This window comes from Dama dama, chromosome 20 (assembly GCF_033118175.1).
Source record: "Dama dama isolate Ldn47 chromosome 20, ASM3311817v1, whole genome shotgun sequence".
Taxonomy (NCBI): domain Eukaryota; kingdom Metazoa; phylum Chordata; class Mammalia; order Artiodactyla; family Cervidae; genus Dama; species Dama dama.
In genome coordinates this window covers 23,243,020-23,266,871 of record NC_083700.1, presented here as the reverse complement: position 1 = coordinate 23,266,871, position 23,852 = coordinate 23,243,020, and the positions used below count along the sequence as shown (strand labels likewise).

The 23,852-nt window shown below is 37.8% G+C and overlaps 1 protein-coding gene and 1 non-coding gene across 2 annotated transcripts in view; both read left to right on the top strand.

Moving 5' to 3' along the window:
• Positions 1 to 23,852, top strand: part of LOC133074498 (olfactory receptor 5J3-like) — a 76,766-nt gene that overhangs the window by 32,804 nt on the left and 20,110 nt on the right. The gene's annotated exons all lie outside the window — the stretch shown is intronic.
• LOC133041756 (U6 spliceosomal RNA) lies at positions 2,527 to 2,631 on the top strand. The gene has a single exon (XR_009689331.1). It is a non-coding gene; the product is annotated as a U6 spliceosomal RNA (small nuclear RNA).

Below are 23,852 nucleotides of genomic sequence, written 5' to 3'. Positions count from 1 at the left end.
AAAAGTGAAATAATCAGTGTGATCAATCCTAAAAGGCAACCAACTTTGACTCCTAAAAACTTGTGCCCTTTGTGTTAGTTTGGCTAATCAAGAACTAGGCAAGTGTCTCAGAGTAACTCTGTAAAGAATGTCCTATATGAGAGACCTTCTTTTCTTTCTACAAATATACCTGGATTAATTTGGGATATTGAGTTGGGTTTTTCCTTATCAGGAGATAAAATCATATGTCAGCTACCAAGGTAGGAGGAATTTGAGGTTCATCTAGAGAGATGATAAAGATCACAGAAAGCAGTGCCCTCATTACAGAGGAATTTATTTCAAGTTCACACAGATTCCTGACCCATTTCAGATATGAATTCACTGAAAGTAACCAATGCCAGAAAGTTGGAGATTTCAGTGCCTGTAGCCACTCTGGAGATAGACGTGAACATCTGAAAGTCTGTTGCAGATCCTTGCTTAACAAATTTTTCTCTTTTTCAAATGTGTGAGGATCGCATCTTCAATTGTATTTTACTCATTTTAACTACCCTTCCTGATGTATGTCACAGACAACCATGGCTTCAGCTTCTAATATCATGCCAAAGACCTATAAACTGTAAACTTCAGCCTTTCCCCTGAAGCCTTGATAAATCCTGTGTTTTCAATTTCAGGCTGTTGGATATCCCAAAACACCTTAAATTTCCAAAATGATTTAATTATCTTCATTCCGAAACCTGTTCTTTCTCAATTATTTTCCAATAACAATGTCATCTGATGACATTTCCTTACTCCTTGACTGTCAAAATTGACTTAGCAAACAAATCTCATGAGCTCTAGGGTGTTCTAAAAATCGCTCCCTCACCATAAGCTATTGCTTCAGGAATTCTCTTCAAGCTCCACAACTTCTATCTTCACATTACAGACCACTCCCCTCAAATATAGTTCTAATCTAGCTACTTTCTAGGGTGGAATGAGGAATTTTTGAACCTCAGGATTCAATGACCACTATGGGTTTCATGATTCTGAAATTTCTTCTTGAAATGATATGATAAATTCCATGAATGTAGGGAAATTAATTTTTCTTAGTCCTTGGATTTCACCACATCTTCAGAGCAAATCATGATCCAGTAAATGTACACAACCCAGGATAAATGTTCTTCCAGACGTTCTCTGTTTAGTCTCCTTTGGTCCCCTTGCAGACGCCCCACTCCCACACCCAAACCTGGTTTCCATGAAGATCCTAGGACAGAAAGTACCATCTTCATGAAATTAGATTTATGGGATAGCTTTAACTTCATCTTCATTCAGAGAGTGGAAGACAGCCTTCCAGATATGTGTCTATTGTATGAGTTCACCATGATGTCTGCAACATCATGGGTTCTGCAACATCCCTACCAATTTCCTTTCATGATGAACAGCATTTTAAGTGACCTTTTGGTAGGATCTACTCATAAAACATGCTAATATACTTATCTATGCTGATATCCCATGGGCCCGTGGGCAGTATTTAATCACTTGTTTTCAATATGTCTCCAAATCAATTGCAAGAGAATTAAGTTTTTCTTTTTCTAATTTCCTTTTACCCTTGGTTTTACTGAATCCTATGTTTTGGGATTTTTGTGAGATTTATAACATTTTTTTGAAGTACAGCCAGTATACAATGTTGTGTTAATTACTGTTGTATAGCAAAATAATTCAGTTAAATATACACCCTTTTTAAAATATTCTTTTCCATTATGACTTATCATAGGATATTGAATATGATCCTCTGTGCTCTATAGTAGGGTCTTGTTGTTTATCCATTCTATATATAAAAACTTACATCTGCTAACTCCAACCTTTCACTCATCCTTCCCCTGACCTCCTCCCCCTTGGCAATCACTTTTTGTATTTGGTGTCTTCACTTTCATTCATCTTGAGGTCTTTTCTAGTAGCCCTTTTGACTTCCTCTTTGATTCATTTGTTACTTAAAAGTGTGTTACTTACGGACTTCCCTGGTGGCCCAGTGGTTGAGAGTTCACCTGCCAATGCAGGGGCAGGGTCTAATCCCAGGGCCAGGAGGAGCCCACATGCCTCAGGGCAGCTGAGCCCATGCTCTAGAGCCCATGCCACAGCTACTGAAGCCCACACATATCAAGCCTGTGCTCTGCAACAAGAGAACCCAGAGCAATGGGAAGTCTGCACACACAACTAGAGAGCAGACCTCTCTCACTGTAACTAATGAAAGCCTGCATGCAGCAATAAAGACCCAGCACAATCAAAAATAAACAAATAAAAATTCTAAGAAAAGCATCAACTCATTGAAAAAACTGCTAAAAAAGTGTGTTCCTTAATTTCTACATATTTGTAAATTTCTCAAACATCTTACTGTTATTGATTTCTAATTTCATTTCATTGTAGTTGGAGAATATACTTTGCATAATTTCACCTTTTTAAAATTTATTAAACTTATGAAAAGATATATACACCCCAAAGTTCGTAACAGAACTATTTATAATAGCAAAGACATGGAAACAACTTAACTGTTCATCAAGAATTGAATCTTTGTGCTCGCTTCGGCAGCACTATACTAAAATTGGAACGATACAGAGAAGATTAGCATGGCCCCTGTGCAAGGATGACACGCAAATTCGTGAAGCGTTCCATATTTTTAAAGAAATCTTAAAAACTAGGGCAGAAATAAATGCAAAAAAAAAACGAAAGAGACCATAGCAAAAATCAACAAAGCTAAAAGCTGGTTTTTTTGAAAAATAAACAAAATTGACAAACCATTAGCAAGACTCATTAAGAAACAAAGGGAGAAGAACCAAATTAACAAAATTAGAAATGAAAATGGAGAGATCACAACAGACAACACTGAAATACAAAGGATCATAAGAGACTACTACCAGCAGCTCTATGCCAATAAAATGGACAACTTGGAAGAAATGGACAAATTCTTAGAAAAGTATAACTTTCCAAAACTGAACCAGGAAGAAATAGAAGATCTTAACAGACCCATCACAAGCAAGGAAATCAAAACTGTAATCAAAAATCTTCCAGCAAACAAAAGCCCAGGACCAGATGGCTTCACAGCTGAATTCTACCAAAAATTTAGAGAAGAGCTAACACCTATCTTAGTCAAACTCTTCCAGAAAATTGCAGATGAAGGTAAACTTCCAAACTCATTCTATGAGGCCACCATCACCCTAATTCCAAAACCAGACAAAGATGCCACAAAAAAAGAAAACTACAGGCCAATATCACTGATGAACATAGATGCAAAAATCCTTAACAAAATTCTAGCAAACAGAATCCAACAACATATTAAAAAAATCGTACACCATGACCAAGTGGGCTTTATCCCAGGAATGCAAGAATTCTTTAATATCCGCAAATCAATCAATGTAATACACCACATTAACAAATTGAAAGATAAAAACCATATGATTATCTCAATAGATGCAGAGAAAGCCTTTGACAAAATTCAGCATCCATTTATGATTAAAACTCTCCACAGAGCAGGAATAGAAGGAACATACCTCAACATAATAAAAGCTATATATGACAAACACACAGCAAGCATCACCCTCAATGGTGAAAAATTGAAAGCATTTCCCCTGAAATCAGGAACAAGACAAGGGTGCCCACTCTCACCACTACTATTCAACATAGTGTTGGAAGTTTTGGCCACAGCAATCAGAGCAGAAAAAGAAGTAAAAGGAATCCAGATAGGAAAAGAAGAAGTTAAACTCTCACTGTTTGCAGATGACATGATCCTCTACATAGAAAACCCTAAAGACTCTACCAGAAAATTACTAGAGCTAATCAATGAATATAGTAAAATTGCAGGATATAAAACTAACACACAGAAATCCCTTGCATTCCTATATACTAACAATGAAAAAACAGAAAGAGAAATTAAGGAAACAATACCATTCACCATTGCAACAAAAGGAATAAAATACTTAGGAGTATATCTACCTAAAGAAACAAAAGAAAAAAAAAAAAGAAAAGAAACAAAAGACCTATACATAGAAAACTATAAAACACTGGTGAAAGAAATCAAAGAGGACACAAACAGATGGAGAAACATACCGTGTTCATGGATTAGAAGAATCAATATTGTCAAAATGGCTATTCTACCCAAAGCAACCTATAGATTCAATGCAATCCCTATCAAGCTACCAACGGTATTTTTCACAAAACTAGAACAAAGAATTTCACAATTTGTATGGAAATACAAAAAACCTCGAATAGCCAAAGTAATCTTGAGAAAGAAGAATGGAACTGGAGGAATCAACCTGCCTGACTTCAGACTCTACTACAAAGCCACAGTCATCAAGACAGTATGGTACTGGCACAAAGACAGAAATATAGATCAATGGAACAGAATAGAAAGCCCAGAGATAAATCCACGAACCTATGGACACCTTATCTTTGACAAAGGAGGCAAGGATATACAATGGAAAAAAGACAACCTGTTTAACAAGTGGTGCTGGGAAAACTGGTCAACCACTTGTAAAAGAATGAAACTAGAACACTTTCTCACACCATACACAAAAATAAACTCAAAATGGATTAAAGATCTAAATGTAAGACCAGAAACTATAAAACTCCTAGAGGAGAACATAGGCAAAACACTCTCCGACATAAATCACAGCAAGATCCTCTATGACCCACCTCCCAGAATACTGGAAATAAAAGCAAAACTAAACAAATGGGACCTAATTAAACTTAAAAGCTTTTGCACTACAAAGGAAACTATAAGCAAGGTGAAAAGACAGCCCTCAGATTGGGAGAAAATAATAGCAAATGAAGAAACAGACAAAGGATTAATCTCAAAAATATACAAGCAACTCCTGCAGCTCAATTCCAGAAAAATAAATGACCCAATCAAAAACTGGGCCAAAGAACTAAACAGACATTTCTCCAAAGAAGACATACAGATGGCTAACAAACACATGAAAAGACGCTCAACATCACTCATTATTAGAGAAATGCAAATCAAAACCACAATGAGGTACCATTACAACGCCAGTCAGGATGGCTGCTATCCAAAAGTCTACAAGCAATAAATGCTGGAGAGGGTGTGGAGAAAAGGGAACCCTCTTACACTGTTGGTGGGAATGCAAACTAGTACAGCCACTATGGAGAACAGTGTGGAGATTTCTTAAAAAACTGGAAATAGAACTGCCATACGACTCAGCAGTCCCACTTCTGGGCATTCACACTGAGGAAACCAGATCTGAAAGAGACACGTGCACCCCAATGTTCATCGCAGCACTGTTCATAATAGCCAGGACATGGAAGCAACCTAGATGCCCATCAGCAGATGAATGGACAAGGAAGCTGTGGTACATATACACCATGGAATATTAAAAAGCTGTTAAAAAGAATTCATTTGAATCAGTTCTAATGAGATGGATGAAACTGGAGCCCCTTATACAGAGTGAATTAAGCCAGAAAGATAAAGAACATTACAGCATACTAACACATATATATGGAATTTAGAAAGATGGTAACGATAACCCTATATGCAAAACAGAAAAAAGAGACACAGAAGTACAGAACAGACTTTTGAACTCTGTGGGAGAAGGTGAGGGTGGGATGTTTCGAAAGAACAGCATGTATGCTATCTATGGTGAAACAGATCACCAGCCCAGGTGGGATGCATGAGACAAGTGCTCGGGCCTGGTGCACTGGGAAGACCCAGAGGGATCGGGTGGAGAGGGAGGTGGGAGGGGGGATCAGGATGGGGAATACGTGTAACTCTATGGCTGGTTCATATCAATGTATGACAAAACCCACTGAAATGTTGTGGAGTAATTAGCCTCCAACTAATAAAAAAAAAAAAAAAATTGAATATAAGATGATATGGTATGTATTACAATGGAATATTACTCAGCCATAAAAAGAATGGAATGTTGCTATTTGCACAACATGGATGGACCTAGATGGACTATACAGAGTGAAGTAAGTTAGACAGAGAAAGACAAATATTATATACTATCACTTATATGTGAAATCTAAAAAAATAATACAAATAAATTTATTTACAAAATAGAAACAGACTCACAGACCTAGAAAACAGCCTTATGGATACCAAAGGGGAAAGATGGGGAAAGATAAATTAGGTGTATGGGATTAACAGGTACACAGCACTATATATAAAATAGATAAAATAATAAGAATTTACTGTATAGTACAGGGAAGTACAGCATAGTAAAGGCAAATCACTTCAGTATTCTTGCCTTGAGAACCCCATGGACAGTACAAAAAGGCAAAAAAGATATGAAAATCGAAGATAAGCCCCCCAGGTCGCTAGATGTCCAATATGCTACTGGGGAAGAGTGGAGAAATAGTTCCAGAAAGAATGAAGAGGCTGAGCCAAAGTGGCAATGATGCGCAGTTGTGGATGCATCTCGTGGTGTAAGTCAAGTCTGAAGCTTTGAAGAACAATACTGCATAGGAAGCTTGGAATGTTAGGTCCATGAATCAAGGTAAATTGGATGTGGTCAAATGGAAGATGACAAGAGTGACCATCAACATTTTAGGAGTCAGTGAACTAAAATGGATGGGAATGGGTAAATTTAATTCAGATGACCATTGTATCTACTACTGTGGGCAAGAATCCCTTAGAAGAAATGGTGTAGCCCTCATTAGTAAACAAGGGTCCAAAATGCAATACTTGGGTTCAATTTGAAAAACAATAGAATGATGTTGGTTTGTTTCCAAGGCAAACCATTCAGACCATTCAACATCACAGTAATCTAAGTCTATGCCTAAACCACTAAAGCCAAAGAAGCTGAAGTCTAATGGTTCTATGAAGACCTACAAGACTTTCTAGAACTAACACCAAAAAGATGTCCTTTTCATCATAGGCAACTGGAATGCAAAAGTAGGAAGTCAAGAGATACCTGGAGTAACAGGCAAGTTTGACGCTGGAGTACAAAATGAAGCAGGGCAAGGGCTAACAGACTCTTGCCAAGAGAACACACTGCTCATAGCAAACACCCTCTTCCAACAACACAAGAGATGACTATACACATGGACATCACCAGATGGTCAACACCAAAATCAGATTGATTATATTCTTTGCAGCCGAAGATGAAGAAACACTACACAATCAGCAAAAACAAGACCAGGAGCTGACTGTGGCTCAGATCATTAGCTCCTTATTGCAAAATTCAGACTTAAATTGAAGAAAGTAGGGAAAACCACTAGATCATTCAGGTATGACCTAAGTCAAATCCCTTGTGATTATATAGTGGAAGTGAGAAATAAATCCAAGGAATTAGATCTGATAGAGTGCCTGAACAACTATGGATGGAGGTTTGTAACATTGTACAGGAGGCAGTGACCAAAATCATCCTTAAGAAAAAGAAGTGAAAGAAGGTAAAATGGTTGTCTGAGGAGATCTTAAAATAACTGCTAAAAGAAGAGAAGCAAAAGGCAAAGGAAAAAGAGATATACCATTGAATGCAGAGTTCCAAAGAATACCAAGGAGAGATAAGAAAGACTTAAGTGAAAAATGCAAAGAAATGAGGAAAATAATAGAATGGGAAAGAAGAGACCTCTTCAAGAAAATACGAGATACCAAGGGAGCATTTCATGCAAAGATGGGCACAAAAAAGGACAGAAAAGGTAAGGACTTAACTGAAGCAAGAGAGATTAAGAAGAGGTGGCAAGAATACACAGAACTGTACAAAAAAGGTCTTAATGCCTGGATAACCATGATAGTGTGATGACTCACCTAGAGCCAGACATCCTGGAGTGAAGTCAAGTGGGCCGTAGGAACAATTACTACGAACAAAGCTAGTGAAGGTGAAGGAATTTCAACTGAGCTATTTTGAATCCTAAAAGATGATGCTGTGAAAGCACTCAATATGCCAGCAAATTTGGAAAACAGCAGAAGTCACAGGGCTTGAAAAGGTCAGTTTTCACTCCAATCCCAAAGAAGGGCAATGACAAAGAATGTTCAAACTACTACACAACTGCGCTCATTTCACATGCTAGCAAAATCCTCCAAGCTAGACTTCAATGGTATGTGAACCAAGAACTTTCAGAGGTAGAAGTTGGATTTAGAAAAGGCAGAGGAACCAGATAGCAAATTGCCGACATCCACTGGATCACTGAAAAAGCAAGAGAATTCCAGAAAAATGTCTACTTCTGTTTCACTGACTACACTAAAGCCTTTGACAGTGTGGATCACAACAAACTCTCTTCAAGAGATGGAAATACCAGACCACCTTACCTGCCTCCTGAGAAACCTGTATGCAGGTTAAGAAGCAACAGTTAGAACTGGACATGGAACAATAGACTGGTTCCAAATTGGGAAAGGAATACATCAAAGCTGTATATTGTCACCCTACTTACTTACCTTCTATGAAGACCACATCATGTGAAATGCTGGGCTGGATGAAGTTCAAGCTGAAATCAAGATTGCAGGGAGAAATATCAATAACCTCAGATATGCAGATAACACCACCCTAATGGCAGAAAATGAAGAACTAAAGAGCCTCTTGATGTAGGTGAAAGAGGAGAGTGAAAAAGCTGGCTTAAAACTCAACATTCAAAAAACTAAGATCATGGCATCCAGTCGCATTACTTAATGGCAAATTGATAAGGAAAAATAATGGAAACAGTGACAGACCTTGTTCTCTTGGGCTCCAAAAGTCACTGTGGATCGTGACTACAGCCATAAAATTAAAAGATGCTTGGTCCTTGGAAGAAAAGCTATGATAAGCTCAGACAGCATGTTAAAAAGTGAAGACATCACTTTGCAGATAAAAGTTTCTCCAGGCAGGAGAAAATTTCTCTTTTCAGGCAAGGTTTCTCCAGTAGTCATGTACAGATGTGAGCGCTGGACCATAAAGAAGGCTGAGCATTGAAGAATTGATGCTTTCAAACTGTGGTGGTGGAAAAGGTTCTTGGAAGTCCCTTATCAAACCAGTCAATTCTGAAGGAAATCAGGAAGACCCTGAATATTCATTGAAAGAACTGATGCTAAAGCTCCAATACTTAGGCCACCTGATGTGAAGAGCTGCTCATTGGAAAAGAGCATGATGCTGGGAAAAATTGAAGGCAGGAGGAGAAGGGGATGACAAAGAATGAGATTGTTGGATGGCATCACCACCTCAATGGACATGAGTTTGAGCAAACTCTGAGAGAGAGTGAAGGATAGAGAAGCTTGGCGTGCTATAGTTCATGGGGTCACAAAGAGCTGGATACAACTGAGGGACTGAACAACAACAATAGGAAAGTATATGGGGCTTCCCAGGTGGCTCAGTGCTAAGGAATCTCCCTGTCAATTCAGGAGACGCTGGTTCAATCCCTGGGTTGGAAAGACATCCTGGAGGAGGAAATGGCAACCCACTCCAGTATTCTTTCTTGGAACATCCCATGGACAGAGGAGCCTGGCAGGTTACAGTCCATAGGGCGGCAAAGATTCGGACACAACTGAGCACACACGTACACACGCACAGGGTATTATAGTCAACATCTTGTAGTAACGTATAATGGGACAAAAATCTGAAAAATTATATTTGTATAACTGAATCACTTTGCTGTATACCTGAAAACAACACAATATTTTACACAAGCTAAACCTCAGTAAAAAATTAAATTTATTAAGGCATGTTTTGTGGCATAGAATATGATCTATACTGGAGAATGTTTCACGTGCACATGAAAAGAATGCGTATTTTGCTGTTAGGAGGTAATATTATGGACTGAACTGTGTTCTGCTAAAATTCACATGTTGAAGCCATACCCCCAGTGTGTCTGTATCTGGAGACAGAAATTTTAAGGAGATAACTAATGTTAAATAAGGTCATAAGGATGGGGCCCTGATTTAATAGGGTGGTAGACCCATAAGAAGAAGGAAGATACATTATAACTCTCTCTGTCTCTCCATGTGTGCACAGAAGAAAAGCCATGTGAGGACACAATGAGAAAGTGGCCATATACAAGCCAGGGAGAGAGGTTTCACTAGAAACCCAATTTTCTGGCACCTTGATCTTAGACTTCTTCCTTCCAGAACTGTGAGAAAATTAACATACGTTATTTAAGCCACCCAATCTGTGGTATCTTATTATGGCAATCCAAACAAACTAATACAGCTGGAATGTTCTATAGATGTCTGCTAATTCCTGTTACTTTACAATGTTGTTCAAGTCTTCTGTTTCCTTGTTGATCTTCTGCCTTGTTATACATTATTGAAAGTGGAGTATTGAGATTTCCAATGATTATTGTTGAATTGTCTCTTTAATTCTATAAGTTCTGTTTCATATATTTTAGGACTCTCTTGTCAGATATATATATATACATATGTATGTATATATATACATATATATATATATCCAGTTTATTTTTACCTGTCAAAAATCTTAAAGCTATCCCTGACTCTGCTGTTTCTGCTACACTCCACAGTAAATCCACCAGCATATCTTCACTTCTTTAACATGAATATATATTCAGAATCAGACTACATTTTACCATCTCCACTGCTACCAAGAATACTGGAGTGGGTTGCCACTTTCTCCTCCAGGGGATCATCACAACCCAGGGATTGAACCTGCATCTCCTGTGTTGACAGGCAGATTCTTTCCTACCTGGAAACCCGTGATATATACATCAGTACATAAACGTAAGCGTTGGGAGTAGATAAGAATACATAGAGTATGAGTGTCAACAGAAGAAAAAAGGATTCTGAGAACTGAATTCTATGCAGTCCAACATTTAGCTTAAAAAGATGAAAAGTGTCTTAGGCCATTCAGGCTGCTAATGACAAAGAACCACAGACTCAGTAGTTTATAAATAACAGAAATTCATTCCTTGCAGTTCTAGAGGCTGAAAGTCCCAGATCAGAGTGCCAACAGAGTTGGGTGACAGTCCTCTTCCAGATTACAGATTTCCTGTTATAGCCTCACATGGCAGAAGAGGCTAGAAAGTCCTTTTACTAATCCCATTCTAAGGGCTCCACCTTCATAAAGGCCCCTAATTAAAATGTGAATTTTAATATGAATTTTGGGGGAACACAAGCATTCAGACCATAGCAAGAAGCAAAAGGACAGAGAAGAATCAGACAATATGGTAAGAGAAAAATCAAGAGTATTGTCCCAAGGACAAATGAAATTGAGTGATTATTTATATCAAGTAAATCAAGTACAATAAGCACTAGGAAATGGGGATTGGATTTGGTTACATGGAAGTCATTGGTGACTCGTAGGTGTGCTTCAGTGAACTGACAAAAATAAAAAGCTTAATTAATGTGGTTTGAAAGAGACAATGTGGAATTAGTGAGTCTGTTTTTGGTAGTTTATGTCATTCTCTTGTGGATTTTTGTAAATGGAAGTAAGAGATGCTCCCCTTCCTCTGAGCTTCCATGGAGCCCTAGAAATGTCTCTATCATTGAAATTTCTCTATTTTCTATCATTGAAATTTCTCTATTCTCTATCATTGAAATTTCTCTATTCTCTATCATTGAAATTTCTCTATCTCTAATAGTTCAAAGGACAGTTAACATGTCTGTCTCAGAGACAGTCAACTGAGCAAAGTAGACAGTCTTTGTCATGGGGCCATCATCCCAAATATACAATATAAGGCAGAGAGCCGACTGTCCACACAGAGGAACACCAAGCCGCATTTAAGAACCTCAGGAGGTGCTTTGGGCAGATGTGATGTCAGAATTTAGTATTAAAGGAAGAGTAATAGTTAACCAGGCAAAGTAGAATGAAGGCAAAGGCAAACCAAACAGTAAAGAGCCATGATCCAAGGAACGAAAGAGTGAAACAGAGTAGTGTATTTGAGAGACCTCCACATAGTACTTTGAGGTTGAAGAAACAGAGACAGTTTTCTAGAGGACCCTGCAGAACTGTTAACATTTGGGGGCTGATTACTCTGCATGACCTTTTATAGGTATTATCTCATTTAACCTTACAACAAATCTGTGAGAAAAGCACTACTATGAAACTTGTTCTCTTTATATGTTCAGTGTAATTGCTGAACTGTGTTCTGCTAAAATTCACATGAATTACACTGAATTACCCTGAAAAGGAATAACATACCTTTCCTAAAGTAACATAGCTAGGGAACGGTACAACTGGATTGGCCTGAATCTCTTACACCTTTTAACTACCATGATAACCTAATCTGCACACTGTGTGAAGGTATTTGTACAGTACAGAGCAGTAGTTCTCAAAGTTTGGTTCCCAGACCAGCAGCAACAGCCTTACCTGGGAACTTGTTAGCAATGCAGATTTTCAGACCCCACCTAGACCTGCTGGGTCAGAAACTGAGCATGGACCAAGCAATCTATTTTAACAAGTCCTCCAAGCAACTCTGATATGCACGGAGGTTTGAGAACTACTGTTATAGAGGATGAGAAGCCCCTGAAGTTATTTTAAACTGAAGAGGGAAATAATTCACTTTTAATTTTAAAGAGATTTTGGTAGCAGGAAGACAGCATCATTAGGATGGCTTTCATTTCTATGTTGATCAGTTTTTAAGTATTACTCTGTATTTGGGCTTTCCAGATGACTCACTAGTAAAGAATCCAACCTGCCAATATAGGGAACAACAGGTTCAATTCCTGAGTTGAGAAGATCCCCTGGAGAAGGAAATGGAAACCACTCCAGTATTCTTGTTGGGATAATCCCATAGACAGATGAGCCTGGTGGGCTATACAGTCCATGGGGTTGCAAAAGAGAGAGACATGACTCAGAGACTAAACAACAACTCTTCAGTTGCCAAGTAAGTTTACATTAAGACACTTAATATATTGATCTGTTTCTTCTGTCATTCAGATAAATGAGTTTGAGGTACTTCTAATGACCATAATATTCACATAAGATCAAAACTGAAAAGGGCAAACTGTGCTGGTCAGCTCATTTAGGAAGAAGAAAAAGTCCAGTTAGAAGAACAGTTAGAATGGTGATGACAAAACAACTGATATGGAAGATAATACTTAAGCTAGTAAAACTAGTAATACTTTCCAGATTAAAGATTAAAATACACATATTAACAGCTTTCCTAAAATAAAGGGGGCACACCCAGGAAGACTAATAAGATAAAACAGAATTAAGCTAGACTTTGCTCAAGAAAATACACTGGATCCCGAAATCATTTTTAAAATGTATAGTGATTGATTTACTTGTTCATTCACTCATTTATTCCAGAAAAAAAATTGAGCACATTTCAGGGTGACAGATATTGTACTGGACCCTAAGACTAGAGAGATGACAAACTTGAGGAAGTCTCTTGGCTTCACTGAGCTTACATTATTCTTGGGGAGGCAGAAGTTTGAAAAACATCTATACATTTTATTAAATGTTACATAATGATTATTGTTACAGAGAAAAAAGCAGAATAAGGGAATGGGAAGGGATTCTCTTATGTTATAGTTGGAAAGATTAGGGAATGCCTCTTCAAGGAGGTAGCCTGTGGTGAGAGGCCTGAAGGACAAGAGCAAAGTTAAGTTCAGTTGCTCAGTCATGTCTGACTCTTTGTGACCCCATGGCCCACAGCATGCCAGGCCTTCCTGTCCATCACCAACTCCCGGAGCTTACTCAAACTCATGTCCATTGAGTCGAGTCCATCCAACCATCTCATCCTCTGTTGTCCCCTTCTCCTCCCACCTTCAATCTTTCCCAGCACTGGGGTCTTTCCCAATGAGTCAGTTTTTCACATCAAGTGGCCAAAGTATTGGAGCTTCAGCTTCAACATCAGTCCTTCCAATGAATATTCAGGACTGATTTCCTTTAGGATTGACTGATGGATCTCCTTGCAGTCCAAGGGACTCTCAAGAGTCTTCTCCAACACCACAGTTCAAAAGCATCAATTCTTTGGCACTCAGCTTTCTTTATAGTCCAACTCTCACATCCATACATGACCACTGGAAAAACCATAGCTTTGACTAGACAGACCTTGGTTGGCAAAGTAATGTCTCTGCTTTTTAATAAGCTGTCTAGGTTGGTCATAGCTTTTCTTCCAAGGAGCAAGCATTTTTTAATTTCATGGCTGTGATTAAAAGTCTTAGAACTATGCAAATATTGAAGGAGAAAAAGTTGTAGGCCGAAGGAACAGCAAGTGGGGATGTGCTGAAAACAGCAAGAAGTCTGGTATGAGTGAAGCCAAGTGAGAATAGAAAGAGTGGTAAGAATTAGTCTCCTAGTAGTCAGGGACCAGATCATGTCAGAGGCTTTTTTCTTCTATGTGATGAGAAAGCACTTTAAGACTGATGACAGGAGTGACACAATGGGATTTGTATCTATAAATAATCACTCTGGCTGCTATGAGAATTGACTAGTAGAGCCAAAAGTGGAAGCTAGGAGATCAGTGCAGAGGCTGTTGCATAGTCCAGGGGAGAGACGGTGGTTGCCTGGACCCAGGAGGGAGCAGTAGAGCTGGTGAGATGGTATGTGGGGAGCATTAGGAAGAGAGATGGGGAGAACATTGTATCTTAAGAGGTTTTTACATGGATTAATAATCAAATTTAATTCTTCTCCCCAAATTTATGAGGTAGATACTGTAATACTTATCACTTTGATAAGTGAACTGAGATATACAGAGGACAGAGTGGTAAAGCCAGGATTCAAAGCTACCTGGCACCAAAGCCTACTCTTTCCACTATAGTTAACTGACTCTAAATCCAGAAGAGATACATTGGAAAAGAAGCCAGCATTGGCTCAAAGTTTAAATAAATAAACAGAAAATTGGCATTCATTTCAATTACTCTCTAGGAAATATTAAATATTATAAATCTCAATTTTTATTAAACATTAATATAAAATATAACAAGATGTTAGTAACAGTTTTGTCAATTAGGAAATATATCAAAGAAGTTGACCTGAAACTAATGGGTTGATTAAATTTTCTAAATATTTATAAACTCTGAAAAGAAAACTATTCTTATTAAGAAAAATAAAATCTATTCCAGATTATCAAAACCTTGCAAAGATTTTACATTATATGTTTCCCAGGAGGGAGATAGATTTTAGAAAAGAATCAGTAAATTCAGTATTATTTTTAGGCTTATAAAACACCATTAAAGTGTTTTTCAAATGTTGATATTCTAACAAAACCTAAGAAAAAGAAAAAAATCCATACAAAACAAAAAATACTCTCCTCAAAAAAAGAATTCTCAAAAAAACTGTTTAAAAAATGGAACCTAAACATTTACCTTGAAGAAACTAGCAAAAGATCATCTATAATTATGTAAAGGATGCTCATCATAGGACTTCTGTAATGGCAAAATCAAGAAAGCAACCTAAATGTTCATAAATACATTTTTATGTGTACTTCCACATTTGCTGTTGTTTAGCCACTGTGTCTGACTCTTTGTTACCCCATGGATTATAGCCTGCCAGGCTCCTCTGTCCATGGGATTTCCCAGGCAAGAACACTGAAGTGGGTTGCCATTTCCTTCTTCAGTACTTCCCCATAATGGAATGTTATGCAGCCATAGGAAATTATATATTCAAATATATATTGAAAGCTATGGAAAATGTTTGTGGTATGAGATTAGTTTTTAAAAGTTATAAAATTGAGTATAAATTAAGATCTGTATTTTGTGAAGACATGAAGAGAAACAGAATGGTGAGGAGGTGGAAAAGAGAATGAGAATAGAAAGAAAAGCATTGAAATGAAACATAGATTCTGTGGGTGTTAAGCATCTTTTTGTATTTTTTTATTCATCAATATCTATTATAAGCATAATAATAAAAATACATTTTCATAAATACCTTTAAATATGTAATGAAGGTAATGCTAGGAGCGAAGTTTTTGCATAACTAGCAGGGAATGAACTCACTCTAATGCAGAGGCATGCAGGTTTGAACCAAGTCTCCAATCATTCCCACTCTCTGGCAGCCGCAGAAGCCCAGGGAGGTGCCTGTGCTTGAACCACCAAGGTCTATTCAGTGAGGAGCCATGATGGTCTCCCAAAGACAGCCCTGCTCTCTTCCCTCCACAGTTCAGGCTGTCTTGTAACCCAAGTCATTTGACACAACCCACAAGTTTACAAGCCTGCTTAGGGTGCTCTCTCCCTGGTGGCTCAGATGATAAAAGAATTGGCCTGCAAAGCAGGAGACCTGAGTTTGATCTGAATTGGGAAAACCTCCTGGAGAAGACAATGGCAACCCATTCCAGTATTCATCCCTGGAGAATTCCATGGACAGAGGAAACTGGCGGGCTACAATCCATTGGGTCACAAAGAGTCGGACACAACTAAGCAACTAACATTTTCACTTTTCACTTTCTGCACTTGCACTATGTTTTTGTTTTTTTTTTTTAGATTTTTTTTTTCTGGATGTGGACCATTTTTAAAGTCTTTATTGAATTTATTACAATATTGCTTCTGTTTTATGTTTTGGTTTCTTGGCTGCAAGGCATGTGGGATCTTAGCTCTCTGACTCACTCCCTGCATTAGAATGCAAAGTTTTGTGCACTATGGTGTCTTTTTTCTCATTGTTTTGCCACTGTGACATAATTTGAAGTGAACAACCAAACAGAATTCATTTTCATGAGATTTTCTAACCATCCAACCTACAGGGATTTTTCTTCCTGGTCTTTCTGATCATTTACCTGGGAACATTCTCATAGTAATAGCCACCAGCTCATAGTGATTGCCTCCACACTCCAATAAATGATTTCCCCAGGAATCTGAACTTATTGGCATCTGCTACATATTTACTACCAACCTGATCTGCACTGAACATTCCACATACATAAGGCCAATATCTGCTTGACCTTCTCTCATTTTCCAGAGTTAAATATTTATAAATAAACTAAGAAATCAACCACATACCTTTACTGAAGGAATGTCGAGTTTTAGTAACTTTAACCACTCACCCTCTGAGGATTACTTTATCTGTTCCCATAACTTTAAAACCCATATGTCTACAACTCTAGAGTTTATATCTCCAGTCTCTTTTGAACTTGAAACTTACAGATTTGGCTGCCTACTTGTCATCTTCTCTTCAATGTCTGATAGGAATCACAAATTCACTATGTTCAAAATACTATTTTAAACAATTCTCGATTTCTCCTGCCCTTTATCTGATCCTCTATTCATCTTCCACCAATCACAAAATTTCCAAACCACACTTAACATTCAATCTTTGACTAAGTTCTATATTTCTGAAGACTATGTCATCTATCTGAACATAAACCTGGACCTAAAAACTACTAGCTATTGACTTTAAAAAAGAAAAAAGCACAAGTGAGAGTTGTGAGTTAAGTTACATTTGGGAAAAAATGAAGACTATAGCCTGGAAGACAACATCTCAGATAGCTCTGAGAAACTGCTCCAAAGATACAGGGGCAAGATCAGTATATAAATGATTTTGGTGAAGGGGGAGTACATGCAATCAAGACATTTTTGCAGAAAGTCTCTGCTAGTCTTGTGAAGGTTACTGCTAGTCACTTGGAGCAGACCTCACCATGAAGGGTTTTAGTGCTTTCCTAGATATGAGGAGATACAAAAATTGGGTTTATAAAATCTTCTCCTGAAAACATCTAACTCTCTGAAGATCTATTTTGTCAGTTTTTCCCAGAACACAAAGTATCTCATTTCTACTCTTCATCCTGAACTCCTTTTAGGTGGTGTTTAATGTCAGCAGCTACAGCAAACATGATTTAATCCTTATAGAGATAGACAGAAAGTGACATACTCCTTACTCAGATTTCTGCAATATTCTTCACTGTTTTTTCTGATTCCACTCTTATGTCACTCAATTTTCTATAAGGTAATCAAAATAATATTTTGAAAATATCAATCATAAATCACATCACTCCTCTGCCCACCATCCCGACCCACCAAAAGGAAACTACCTTCCCTAATGTCCTATTTTTCTTTTCTTTTTTTTTTATTATTATTTTTTTTTTGTCATACATTGATATGAATCAGCCATAGATTTACACGTATTCCCCATCCCGATCCCCCCTCCCACCTCCCTCTCCACCCGATTCCTCTGGGTCTTCCCAGTGCACCAGGTCCGAGCACTTGTCTCATGCATCCCACCTGGGCTGGTGATCTGTTTCACCATAGATAGTATACATGCTGTTCTTTTGAAATATCCCACCCTCACATTCTCCCACAGAGTTCAAAAGTCTGTTCTGTATTTCTGTGTCTCTTTTTCTGTTTTGCATATAGGGTTATCATTACCATCTTTCTAAATTCCATATATATGTGATAGTATGCTGTAATGTTCTTTATCTGTCTGGCTTACTTCACTCTGTATAAGGGGCTCCAGCTTCATCCATCTCATTAGGACTGGTTCAAATGAATTCTTTTTAACGGCTGAGTAATATTCCATGGTGTATATGTACCACAGCTTCCTTATCCATTCATCTGCTGATGGGCATCTAGGTTGCTTCCATGTCCTGGCTATTATAAACAGTGCTGCGATGAACATTGGGGTGCACGTGTCTCTTTCAGATCTGGTTTCCTCAGTGTGTATGCCCAGAAGTGGGATTGCTGGGTCATATGGCAGTTCTATTTCCAGTTTTTTAAGAAATCTCCACACTGTTTTCCATAGCGGCTGTACTAGTTTGCATTCCCACCAACAGTGTAAGAGGGTTCCCTTTTCTCCACACCCTCTCCAGCATTTATTGCTTGTAGACTTTTGGATAGCAGCCATCCTGACTGGCGTGTAATGGTACCTCATGGTGGTTTTGATTTGCATTTCTCTAATAATGAGTGATGTTGAGCATCTTTTCATGTGTTTGTTAGCCATCTGTATGTCTTCTTTGGAGAAATGTCTGTTTAGTTCTTTGGCCCAGTTTTTGATTGGGTCATTTATTTTTCTGGAATTGAGCTGCAGGAGTTGCTTGTATATTTTTGAGATTAATCCTTTGTCTGTTTCTTCGTTTGCTATTATTTTCTCCCAATCTGAGGGCTGTCTTTTCACCTTGCTTTTAGTTTCCTTTGTTGTGCAAAAGGTTTTAAGTTTAATTAGGTCCCATTTGTTTAGTTTTGCTTTTATTTCCAGTATTCTGGGAGGTGGGTCATAGAGGATCTTGCTGTGATTTATGTCGGAGAGTGTTTTGCCTATGTTCTCCTCTAGGAGTTTTATAGTTTCTGGTCTTACATTTAGATCTTTAATCCATTTTGAGTTTATTTTTGTGTATGGTGTTAGAAAGTGTTCTAGTTTCATTCTTTTACAAGTGGTTGACCAGTTTTCCCAGCACCACTTGTTAAACAGGTTGTCTTTTTTCCATTGTATATCCTTGCCTCCTTTGTCAAAGATAAGGTGTCCATAGGTTCGTGGATTTATCTCTGGGCTTTCTATTCTGTTCCATTGATCTATATTTCTGTCTTTGTGCCAGTACCATACTGTCTTGATGACTGTGGCTTTGTAGTAGAGTCTGAAGTCAGGCAGGTTGATTCCTCCAGTTCCATTCTTCTTTCTCAAGATTACTTTGGCTATTCGAGGTTTTTTGTATTTCCATACAAATTGTGAAATTCTTTGGTCTAGTTCTGTGAAAAATACCGTTGGTAACTTGATAGGGATTGCATTGAATCTATAGACTGCTTTGGGTAGAATAGCCATTTTGACAATATTGATTCTTCCAATCCATGAACACGGTATGTTTCTCCATCTGTTTGTGTCCTCTTTGATTTCTTTCATCAGTGTTTTATAGTTTTCTATGTATAGGTCTTTTGTTTCTTTAGGTAGATATACTCCTAAGTATTTTATTCTTTTTGTTGCAATGGTGAATGGTATTGTTTCTTTAATTTCTCTTTCTGTTTTTTCATTGTTAGTATATAGGAATGCAAGGGATTTCTGTGTGTTAGTTTTATATCCTGCAACTTTACTATATTCATTGATTAGCTCTAGTAATTTTCTGGTAGAGTCTTTAGGGTTTCCTATGTAGAGGATCATGTCATCTGCAAACAGTGAGAGTTTAACTTCTTCTTTTCCTATCTGGATTCCTTTTACTTCTTTTTCTGCTCTGATTGCTGTGGCCAGAACTTCCAACACTATGTTGAATAGTAGTGGTGAGAGTGGGCACCCTTGTCTTGTTCCTGATTTCAGGGGAAATGCTTTCAATTTTTCACCATTGAGGGTGATGCTTGCTGTGTGTTTGTCATATATAGCTTTTATTATGTTGAGGTATGTTCCTTTTATTCCTGCTTTTTGGAGAGTTTTAATCATAAATGAGTGTTGAATTTTGTCAAAGGCTTTCTCTGCATCTATTGAGATAATCATATGGTTTTTATCTTTCAATTTGTTAATGTGGTGTATTACATTGATTGATTTGCGGATATTAAAGAATTCTTGCATTCCTGGGATAAAGCCCACTTGGTCATGGTGTACGATTTTTTTAATATGTTGTTGGATTCTGTTTGCTAGAATTTTGTTAAGGATTTTTGCATCTATGTTCATCAGTGATATTGGCCTGTAGTTTTCTTTTTTTGTGACATCTTTGTCTGGTTTTGGAATTAGGGTGATGGTGGCCTCATAGAATGAGTTTGGAAGCTTACCTTCCTCTGCATTTTTCTGGAAGAGTTTGAGTAAGATAGGTGTTAGCTCTTCTCTAAATTTTTGGTAGAATTCAGCTGTGAAGCCATCTGGTCCTGGGCTTTTGTTTGCTGGACGATTTTTGATTACAGTTTCAATTTCCTTGCTTGTGATGGGTCTGTTAAGATCTTCTATTTCTTCCTGGTTCAGTTTTGGAAAGTTATACTTTTCTAAGAATTTGTCCATTTCTTCCAAGTTGTCCATTTTATTGGCATAGAGCTGCTGGTAGTAGTCTCTTATGATCCTTTGTATTTCAGTGTTGTCTGTTGTGATCTCTCCATTTTCATTTCTAATTTTGTTAATTTGGTTCTTCTCTGTTTCTTAATGAGTCTTGCTAATGGCTTGTCAATTTTGTTTATTTTTCAAAAAAACCAGCTTTTAGCTTTGTTGATTTTTGCTATGGTCTCTTTAGTTTCTTTTGCATTTATTTCTGCCCTGATTTTTAAGATTTCTTTCCTTCTGCTAACCCTGGGGTTCTTCATTTCTTCCTTCTCTAGTTGCTTTAGGTGTAGAGTTAGGTTATTTATTTGGTTTTTTTCTTGTTTCTTGATGTAAGCCTGTAATGCTATGAACCTTCCCCTTAGCACTGCTTTTACAGTGTCCCATAGGTTTTGGGTTGTTGTGTTTTCATTTTCATTCATTTCTATACATATTTTGATTTCTTTTTTGATTTCTTCTATGATTTGTTGGTTATTCAGAAGCGTGTTATTTAGCCTCCATATGTTTGAATTTTTAACAATTTTTTTCTTGTAATTGAGATCTAATCTTACTGCACTGTGGTCAGAAAAGATGACTGGAATGATTTCAATTTTTTTGAATTTTCCAAGACCAGATTTATGGCCCAGGATGTGATCTATTCTGGAGAAGGTTCCGTGTGCACTTGAGAAAAAGGTGAAGTTGATTGTTTTGGGGTGAAATGTCCTATAGATATCAATTAGGTCTAGCTGGTCCATTGTGTCATTTAAGGTTTGTGTTTCCTTGTTAATTTTCGGTTTAGTTGATCTATCCATAGTTGTGAGTGGGGTATTAAAGTCTCCCACTATTATTGTGTTACTATTAATTTCCTCTTTCATACTCGTTAGTGTTTGCCGTACATATTGCGGTGCTCCTAAGTTGGGTGCATATATATTTATAATTGTTATATCTTCTTCTTGGATTGATCCTTTGATCATTATATAGTGTCCTTCTTTGTCTCTTTTCACATCCTTTATTTGAAAGTCTATTTTATCTGATATGAGTATTGCGACTCCTGCTTTCTTTTGGTCTCCGTTTGCATGAAATATTTTTTTCCAGCCCTTCACTTTTAGTCTGTATGTGTCTCTTGCTTTGAGGTGGGTCTCTTGTAGACAGCATATATAGGGGTCTTGTTTTTGTATCCATTCAGCCAATCTTTGTCTTTTGGTTGGGGCATTCAACCCATTTACATTTAGGGTAATTATTGATAGGTGTGGTCCCGTTGCCATTTACTTTGTTGTTTTGGGTTCACGTTTATACAACCTTTCTGCATTTCCTGTCTAGAGAAGATCCTTTAGCATTTGTTGAAGAGCTGGTTTGGTGGTGCTGAATTCTCTCAGCTTTTGCTTATCTGTAAAGCTTTTGAATTCTCCTTCATATCTGAATGAGATCCTTGCTGGATACAGTAATCTAGGTTGTAGGTTATTCTCTTTCATTACTTTCAGTACGTCCTGCCATTCCCTTCTGGCCTGGAGGGTTTCTATTGATAGATCAGCTGTTATCCTTATGGGGATCCCTTTGTGTGTTATTTGTTGTTTCTCCCTTGTTGCTTTTAATATTTGTTCTTTGTGTTTGATCTTTGTTAATTTGATTAATATGTGTCTTGGGGTGTTTCGCCTTGGGTTTATCCTGTTTGGGACTCTCTGGGCTTCTTGGACTTGCGTGGCTATTTCCTTCCCCATTTTAGGGAAGTTTTCAGCTATTATCTCCTTGAGTATTTTCTCATGGCCTTTCTTTTTGTCTTCTTCTTCTGGAATTCCTATGATTCGAATGTTGGGGCATTTCACATTGTCCCAGAGGTCCCTGAGGTTGTCCTCATTTCTTTTGATCCTTTTTTCTTTCTTCCTCTCTGCTTCATTTATTTCCACCATTTTATCTTCTATCTCACTTATCCTATCTTCTGCTTCCGTTAGTCTACTCTTGGTTCCCTCCAAAGTGTTTTTGATCTCATTCATTGCATTATTCATTTTTAATTGACTCTTTTTTATTTCTTCTAGGTCTTTATTAAACAGTTCTTGAATCTTTTCAATCTTTGTTTCCAGGCTATTTATCTGTAACTCCATTTTGTTTTCAAGATTTTGGATCATTTTTATTATCATTATTCTAAATTCTTTTTCAGGTAGATTCCCTATCTCCTCCTCTTTTGTTTGACTTGGTGGGCATTTTTCATGTTCCTTTACCTGTTGGGTATTTCTTTGCCTCTTCATCTTGTTTAGATTGCTGTGTCTGGAGTGGGCTTTCTGTATTCTGGAGGTCTGTGGTTCCTTTTTATTGTGGAGGATTTACCCCATGGGTGGGGTTAGACGATTGGCTTGTCAAGGTTTCCTGGTTAGGGAAGCTTGCGTCAGTGTTCTGGTGCGTGGAATTTGATTTCTTCTCTTTGGAGAGCAATGGAGTGCCCAGTAATGAGTTTTGAGATGGGTCAATGTGTTAGGTGTGTCCTTGGGCAGCCTGTATGTTGACGTTCGTGGCTATGTTCCTGCGTTGCTGGAGAATTTGTGTGGTATGTCTTGCTCTAAAACTTATTGGCTCTTGGGTGGTGGTTGGTTTCAGTGTAGGTATGGAGGCTTTTGGACGGTCACTTATTACTTAAAGTTTCATGTAGTCAGGAGTTTTCTGGTGTTCTCAGGTTTTGGGCTTAAGTCTCCTGCCTCTGGATTTCAGTTTTATTCTTCCTGTAGTCTCAGGACTTCTCCAACTATACAGCACTGATAAGAAAACTTCTAGGTTAATGGCTAAAAGATTCTCCCCCGTTAGGGACACCCAGAGAGGTTCACAGAGTTACATGAAGAAGAGGAGAGGGAGGAGGGAGATAGAGATGAGCAGGAGGAGAAAAAGGGGGACTCAAGAGGAGAGAGACAGATCTATGCAGCTGTCTGTTCCCAGAGTGCTCTCCGTAGCCCAGTCACCTACAAAGATTCACAGAATTGGATTGGGAAGAGAAGGGGAAAGGAGGAAATAGAGGTGTTCTGAGGCAGAAAACAGAGAGTCAAGATTGGGAGAGAATAATCTTCGGTTTAAAAATAGGGCTTCTCTTCTTTTTTTTTTTTTTTTTTTTTGTAAGGTTATAGTGTATTGAAAATGAAAATTACGGAGTAGTAGAGGAGTACTAGAGGACTCTAAAAGAAATAA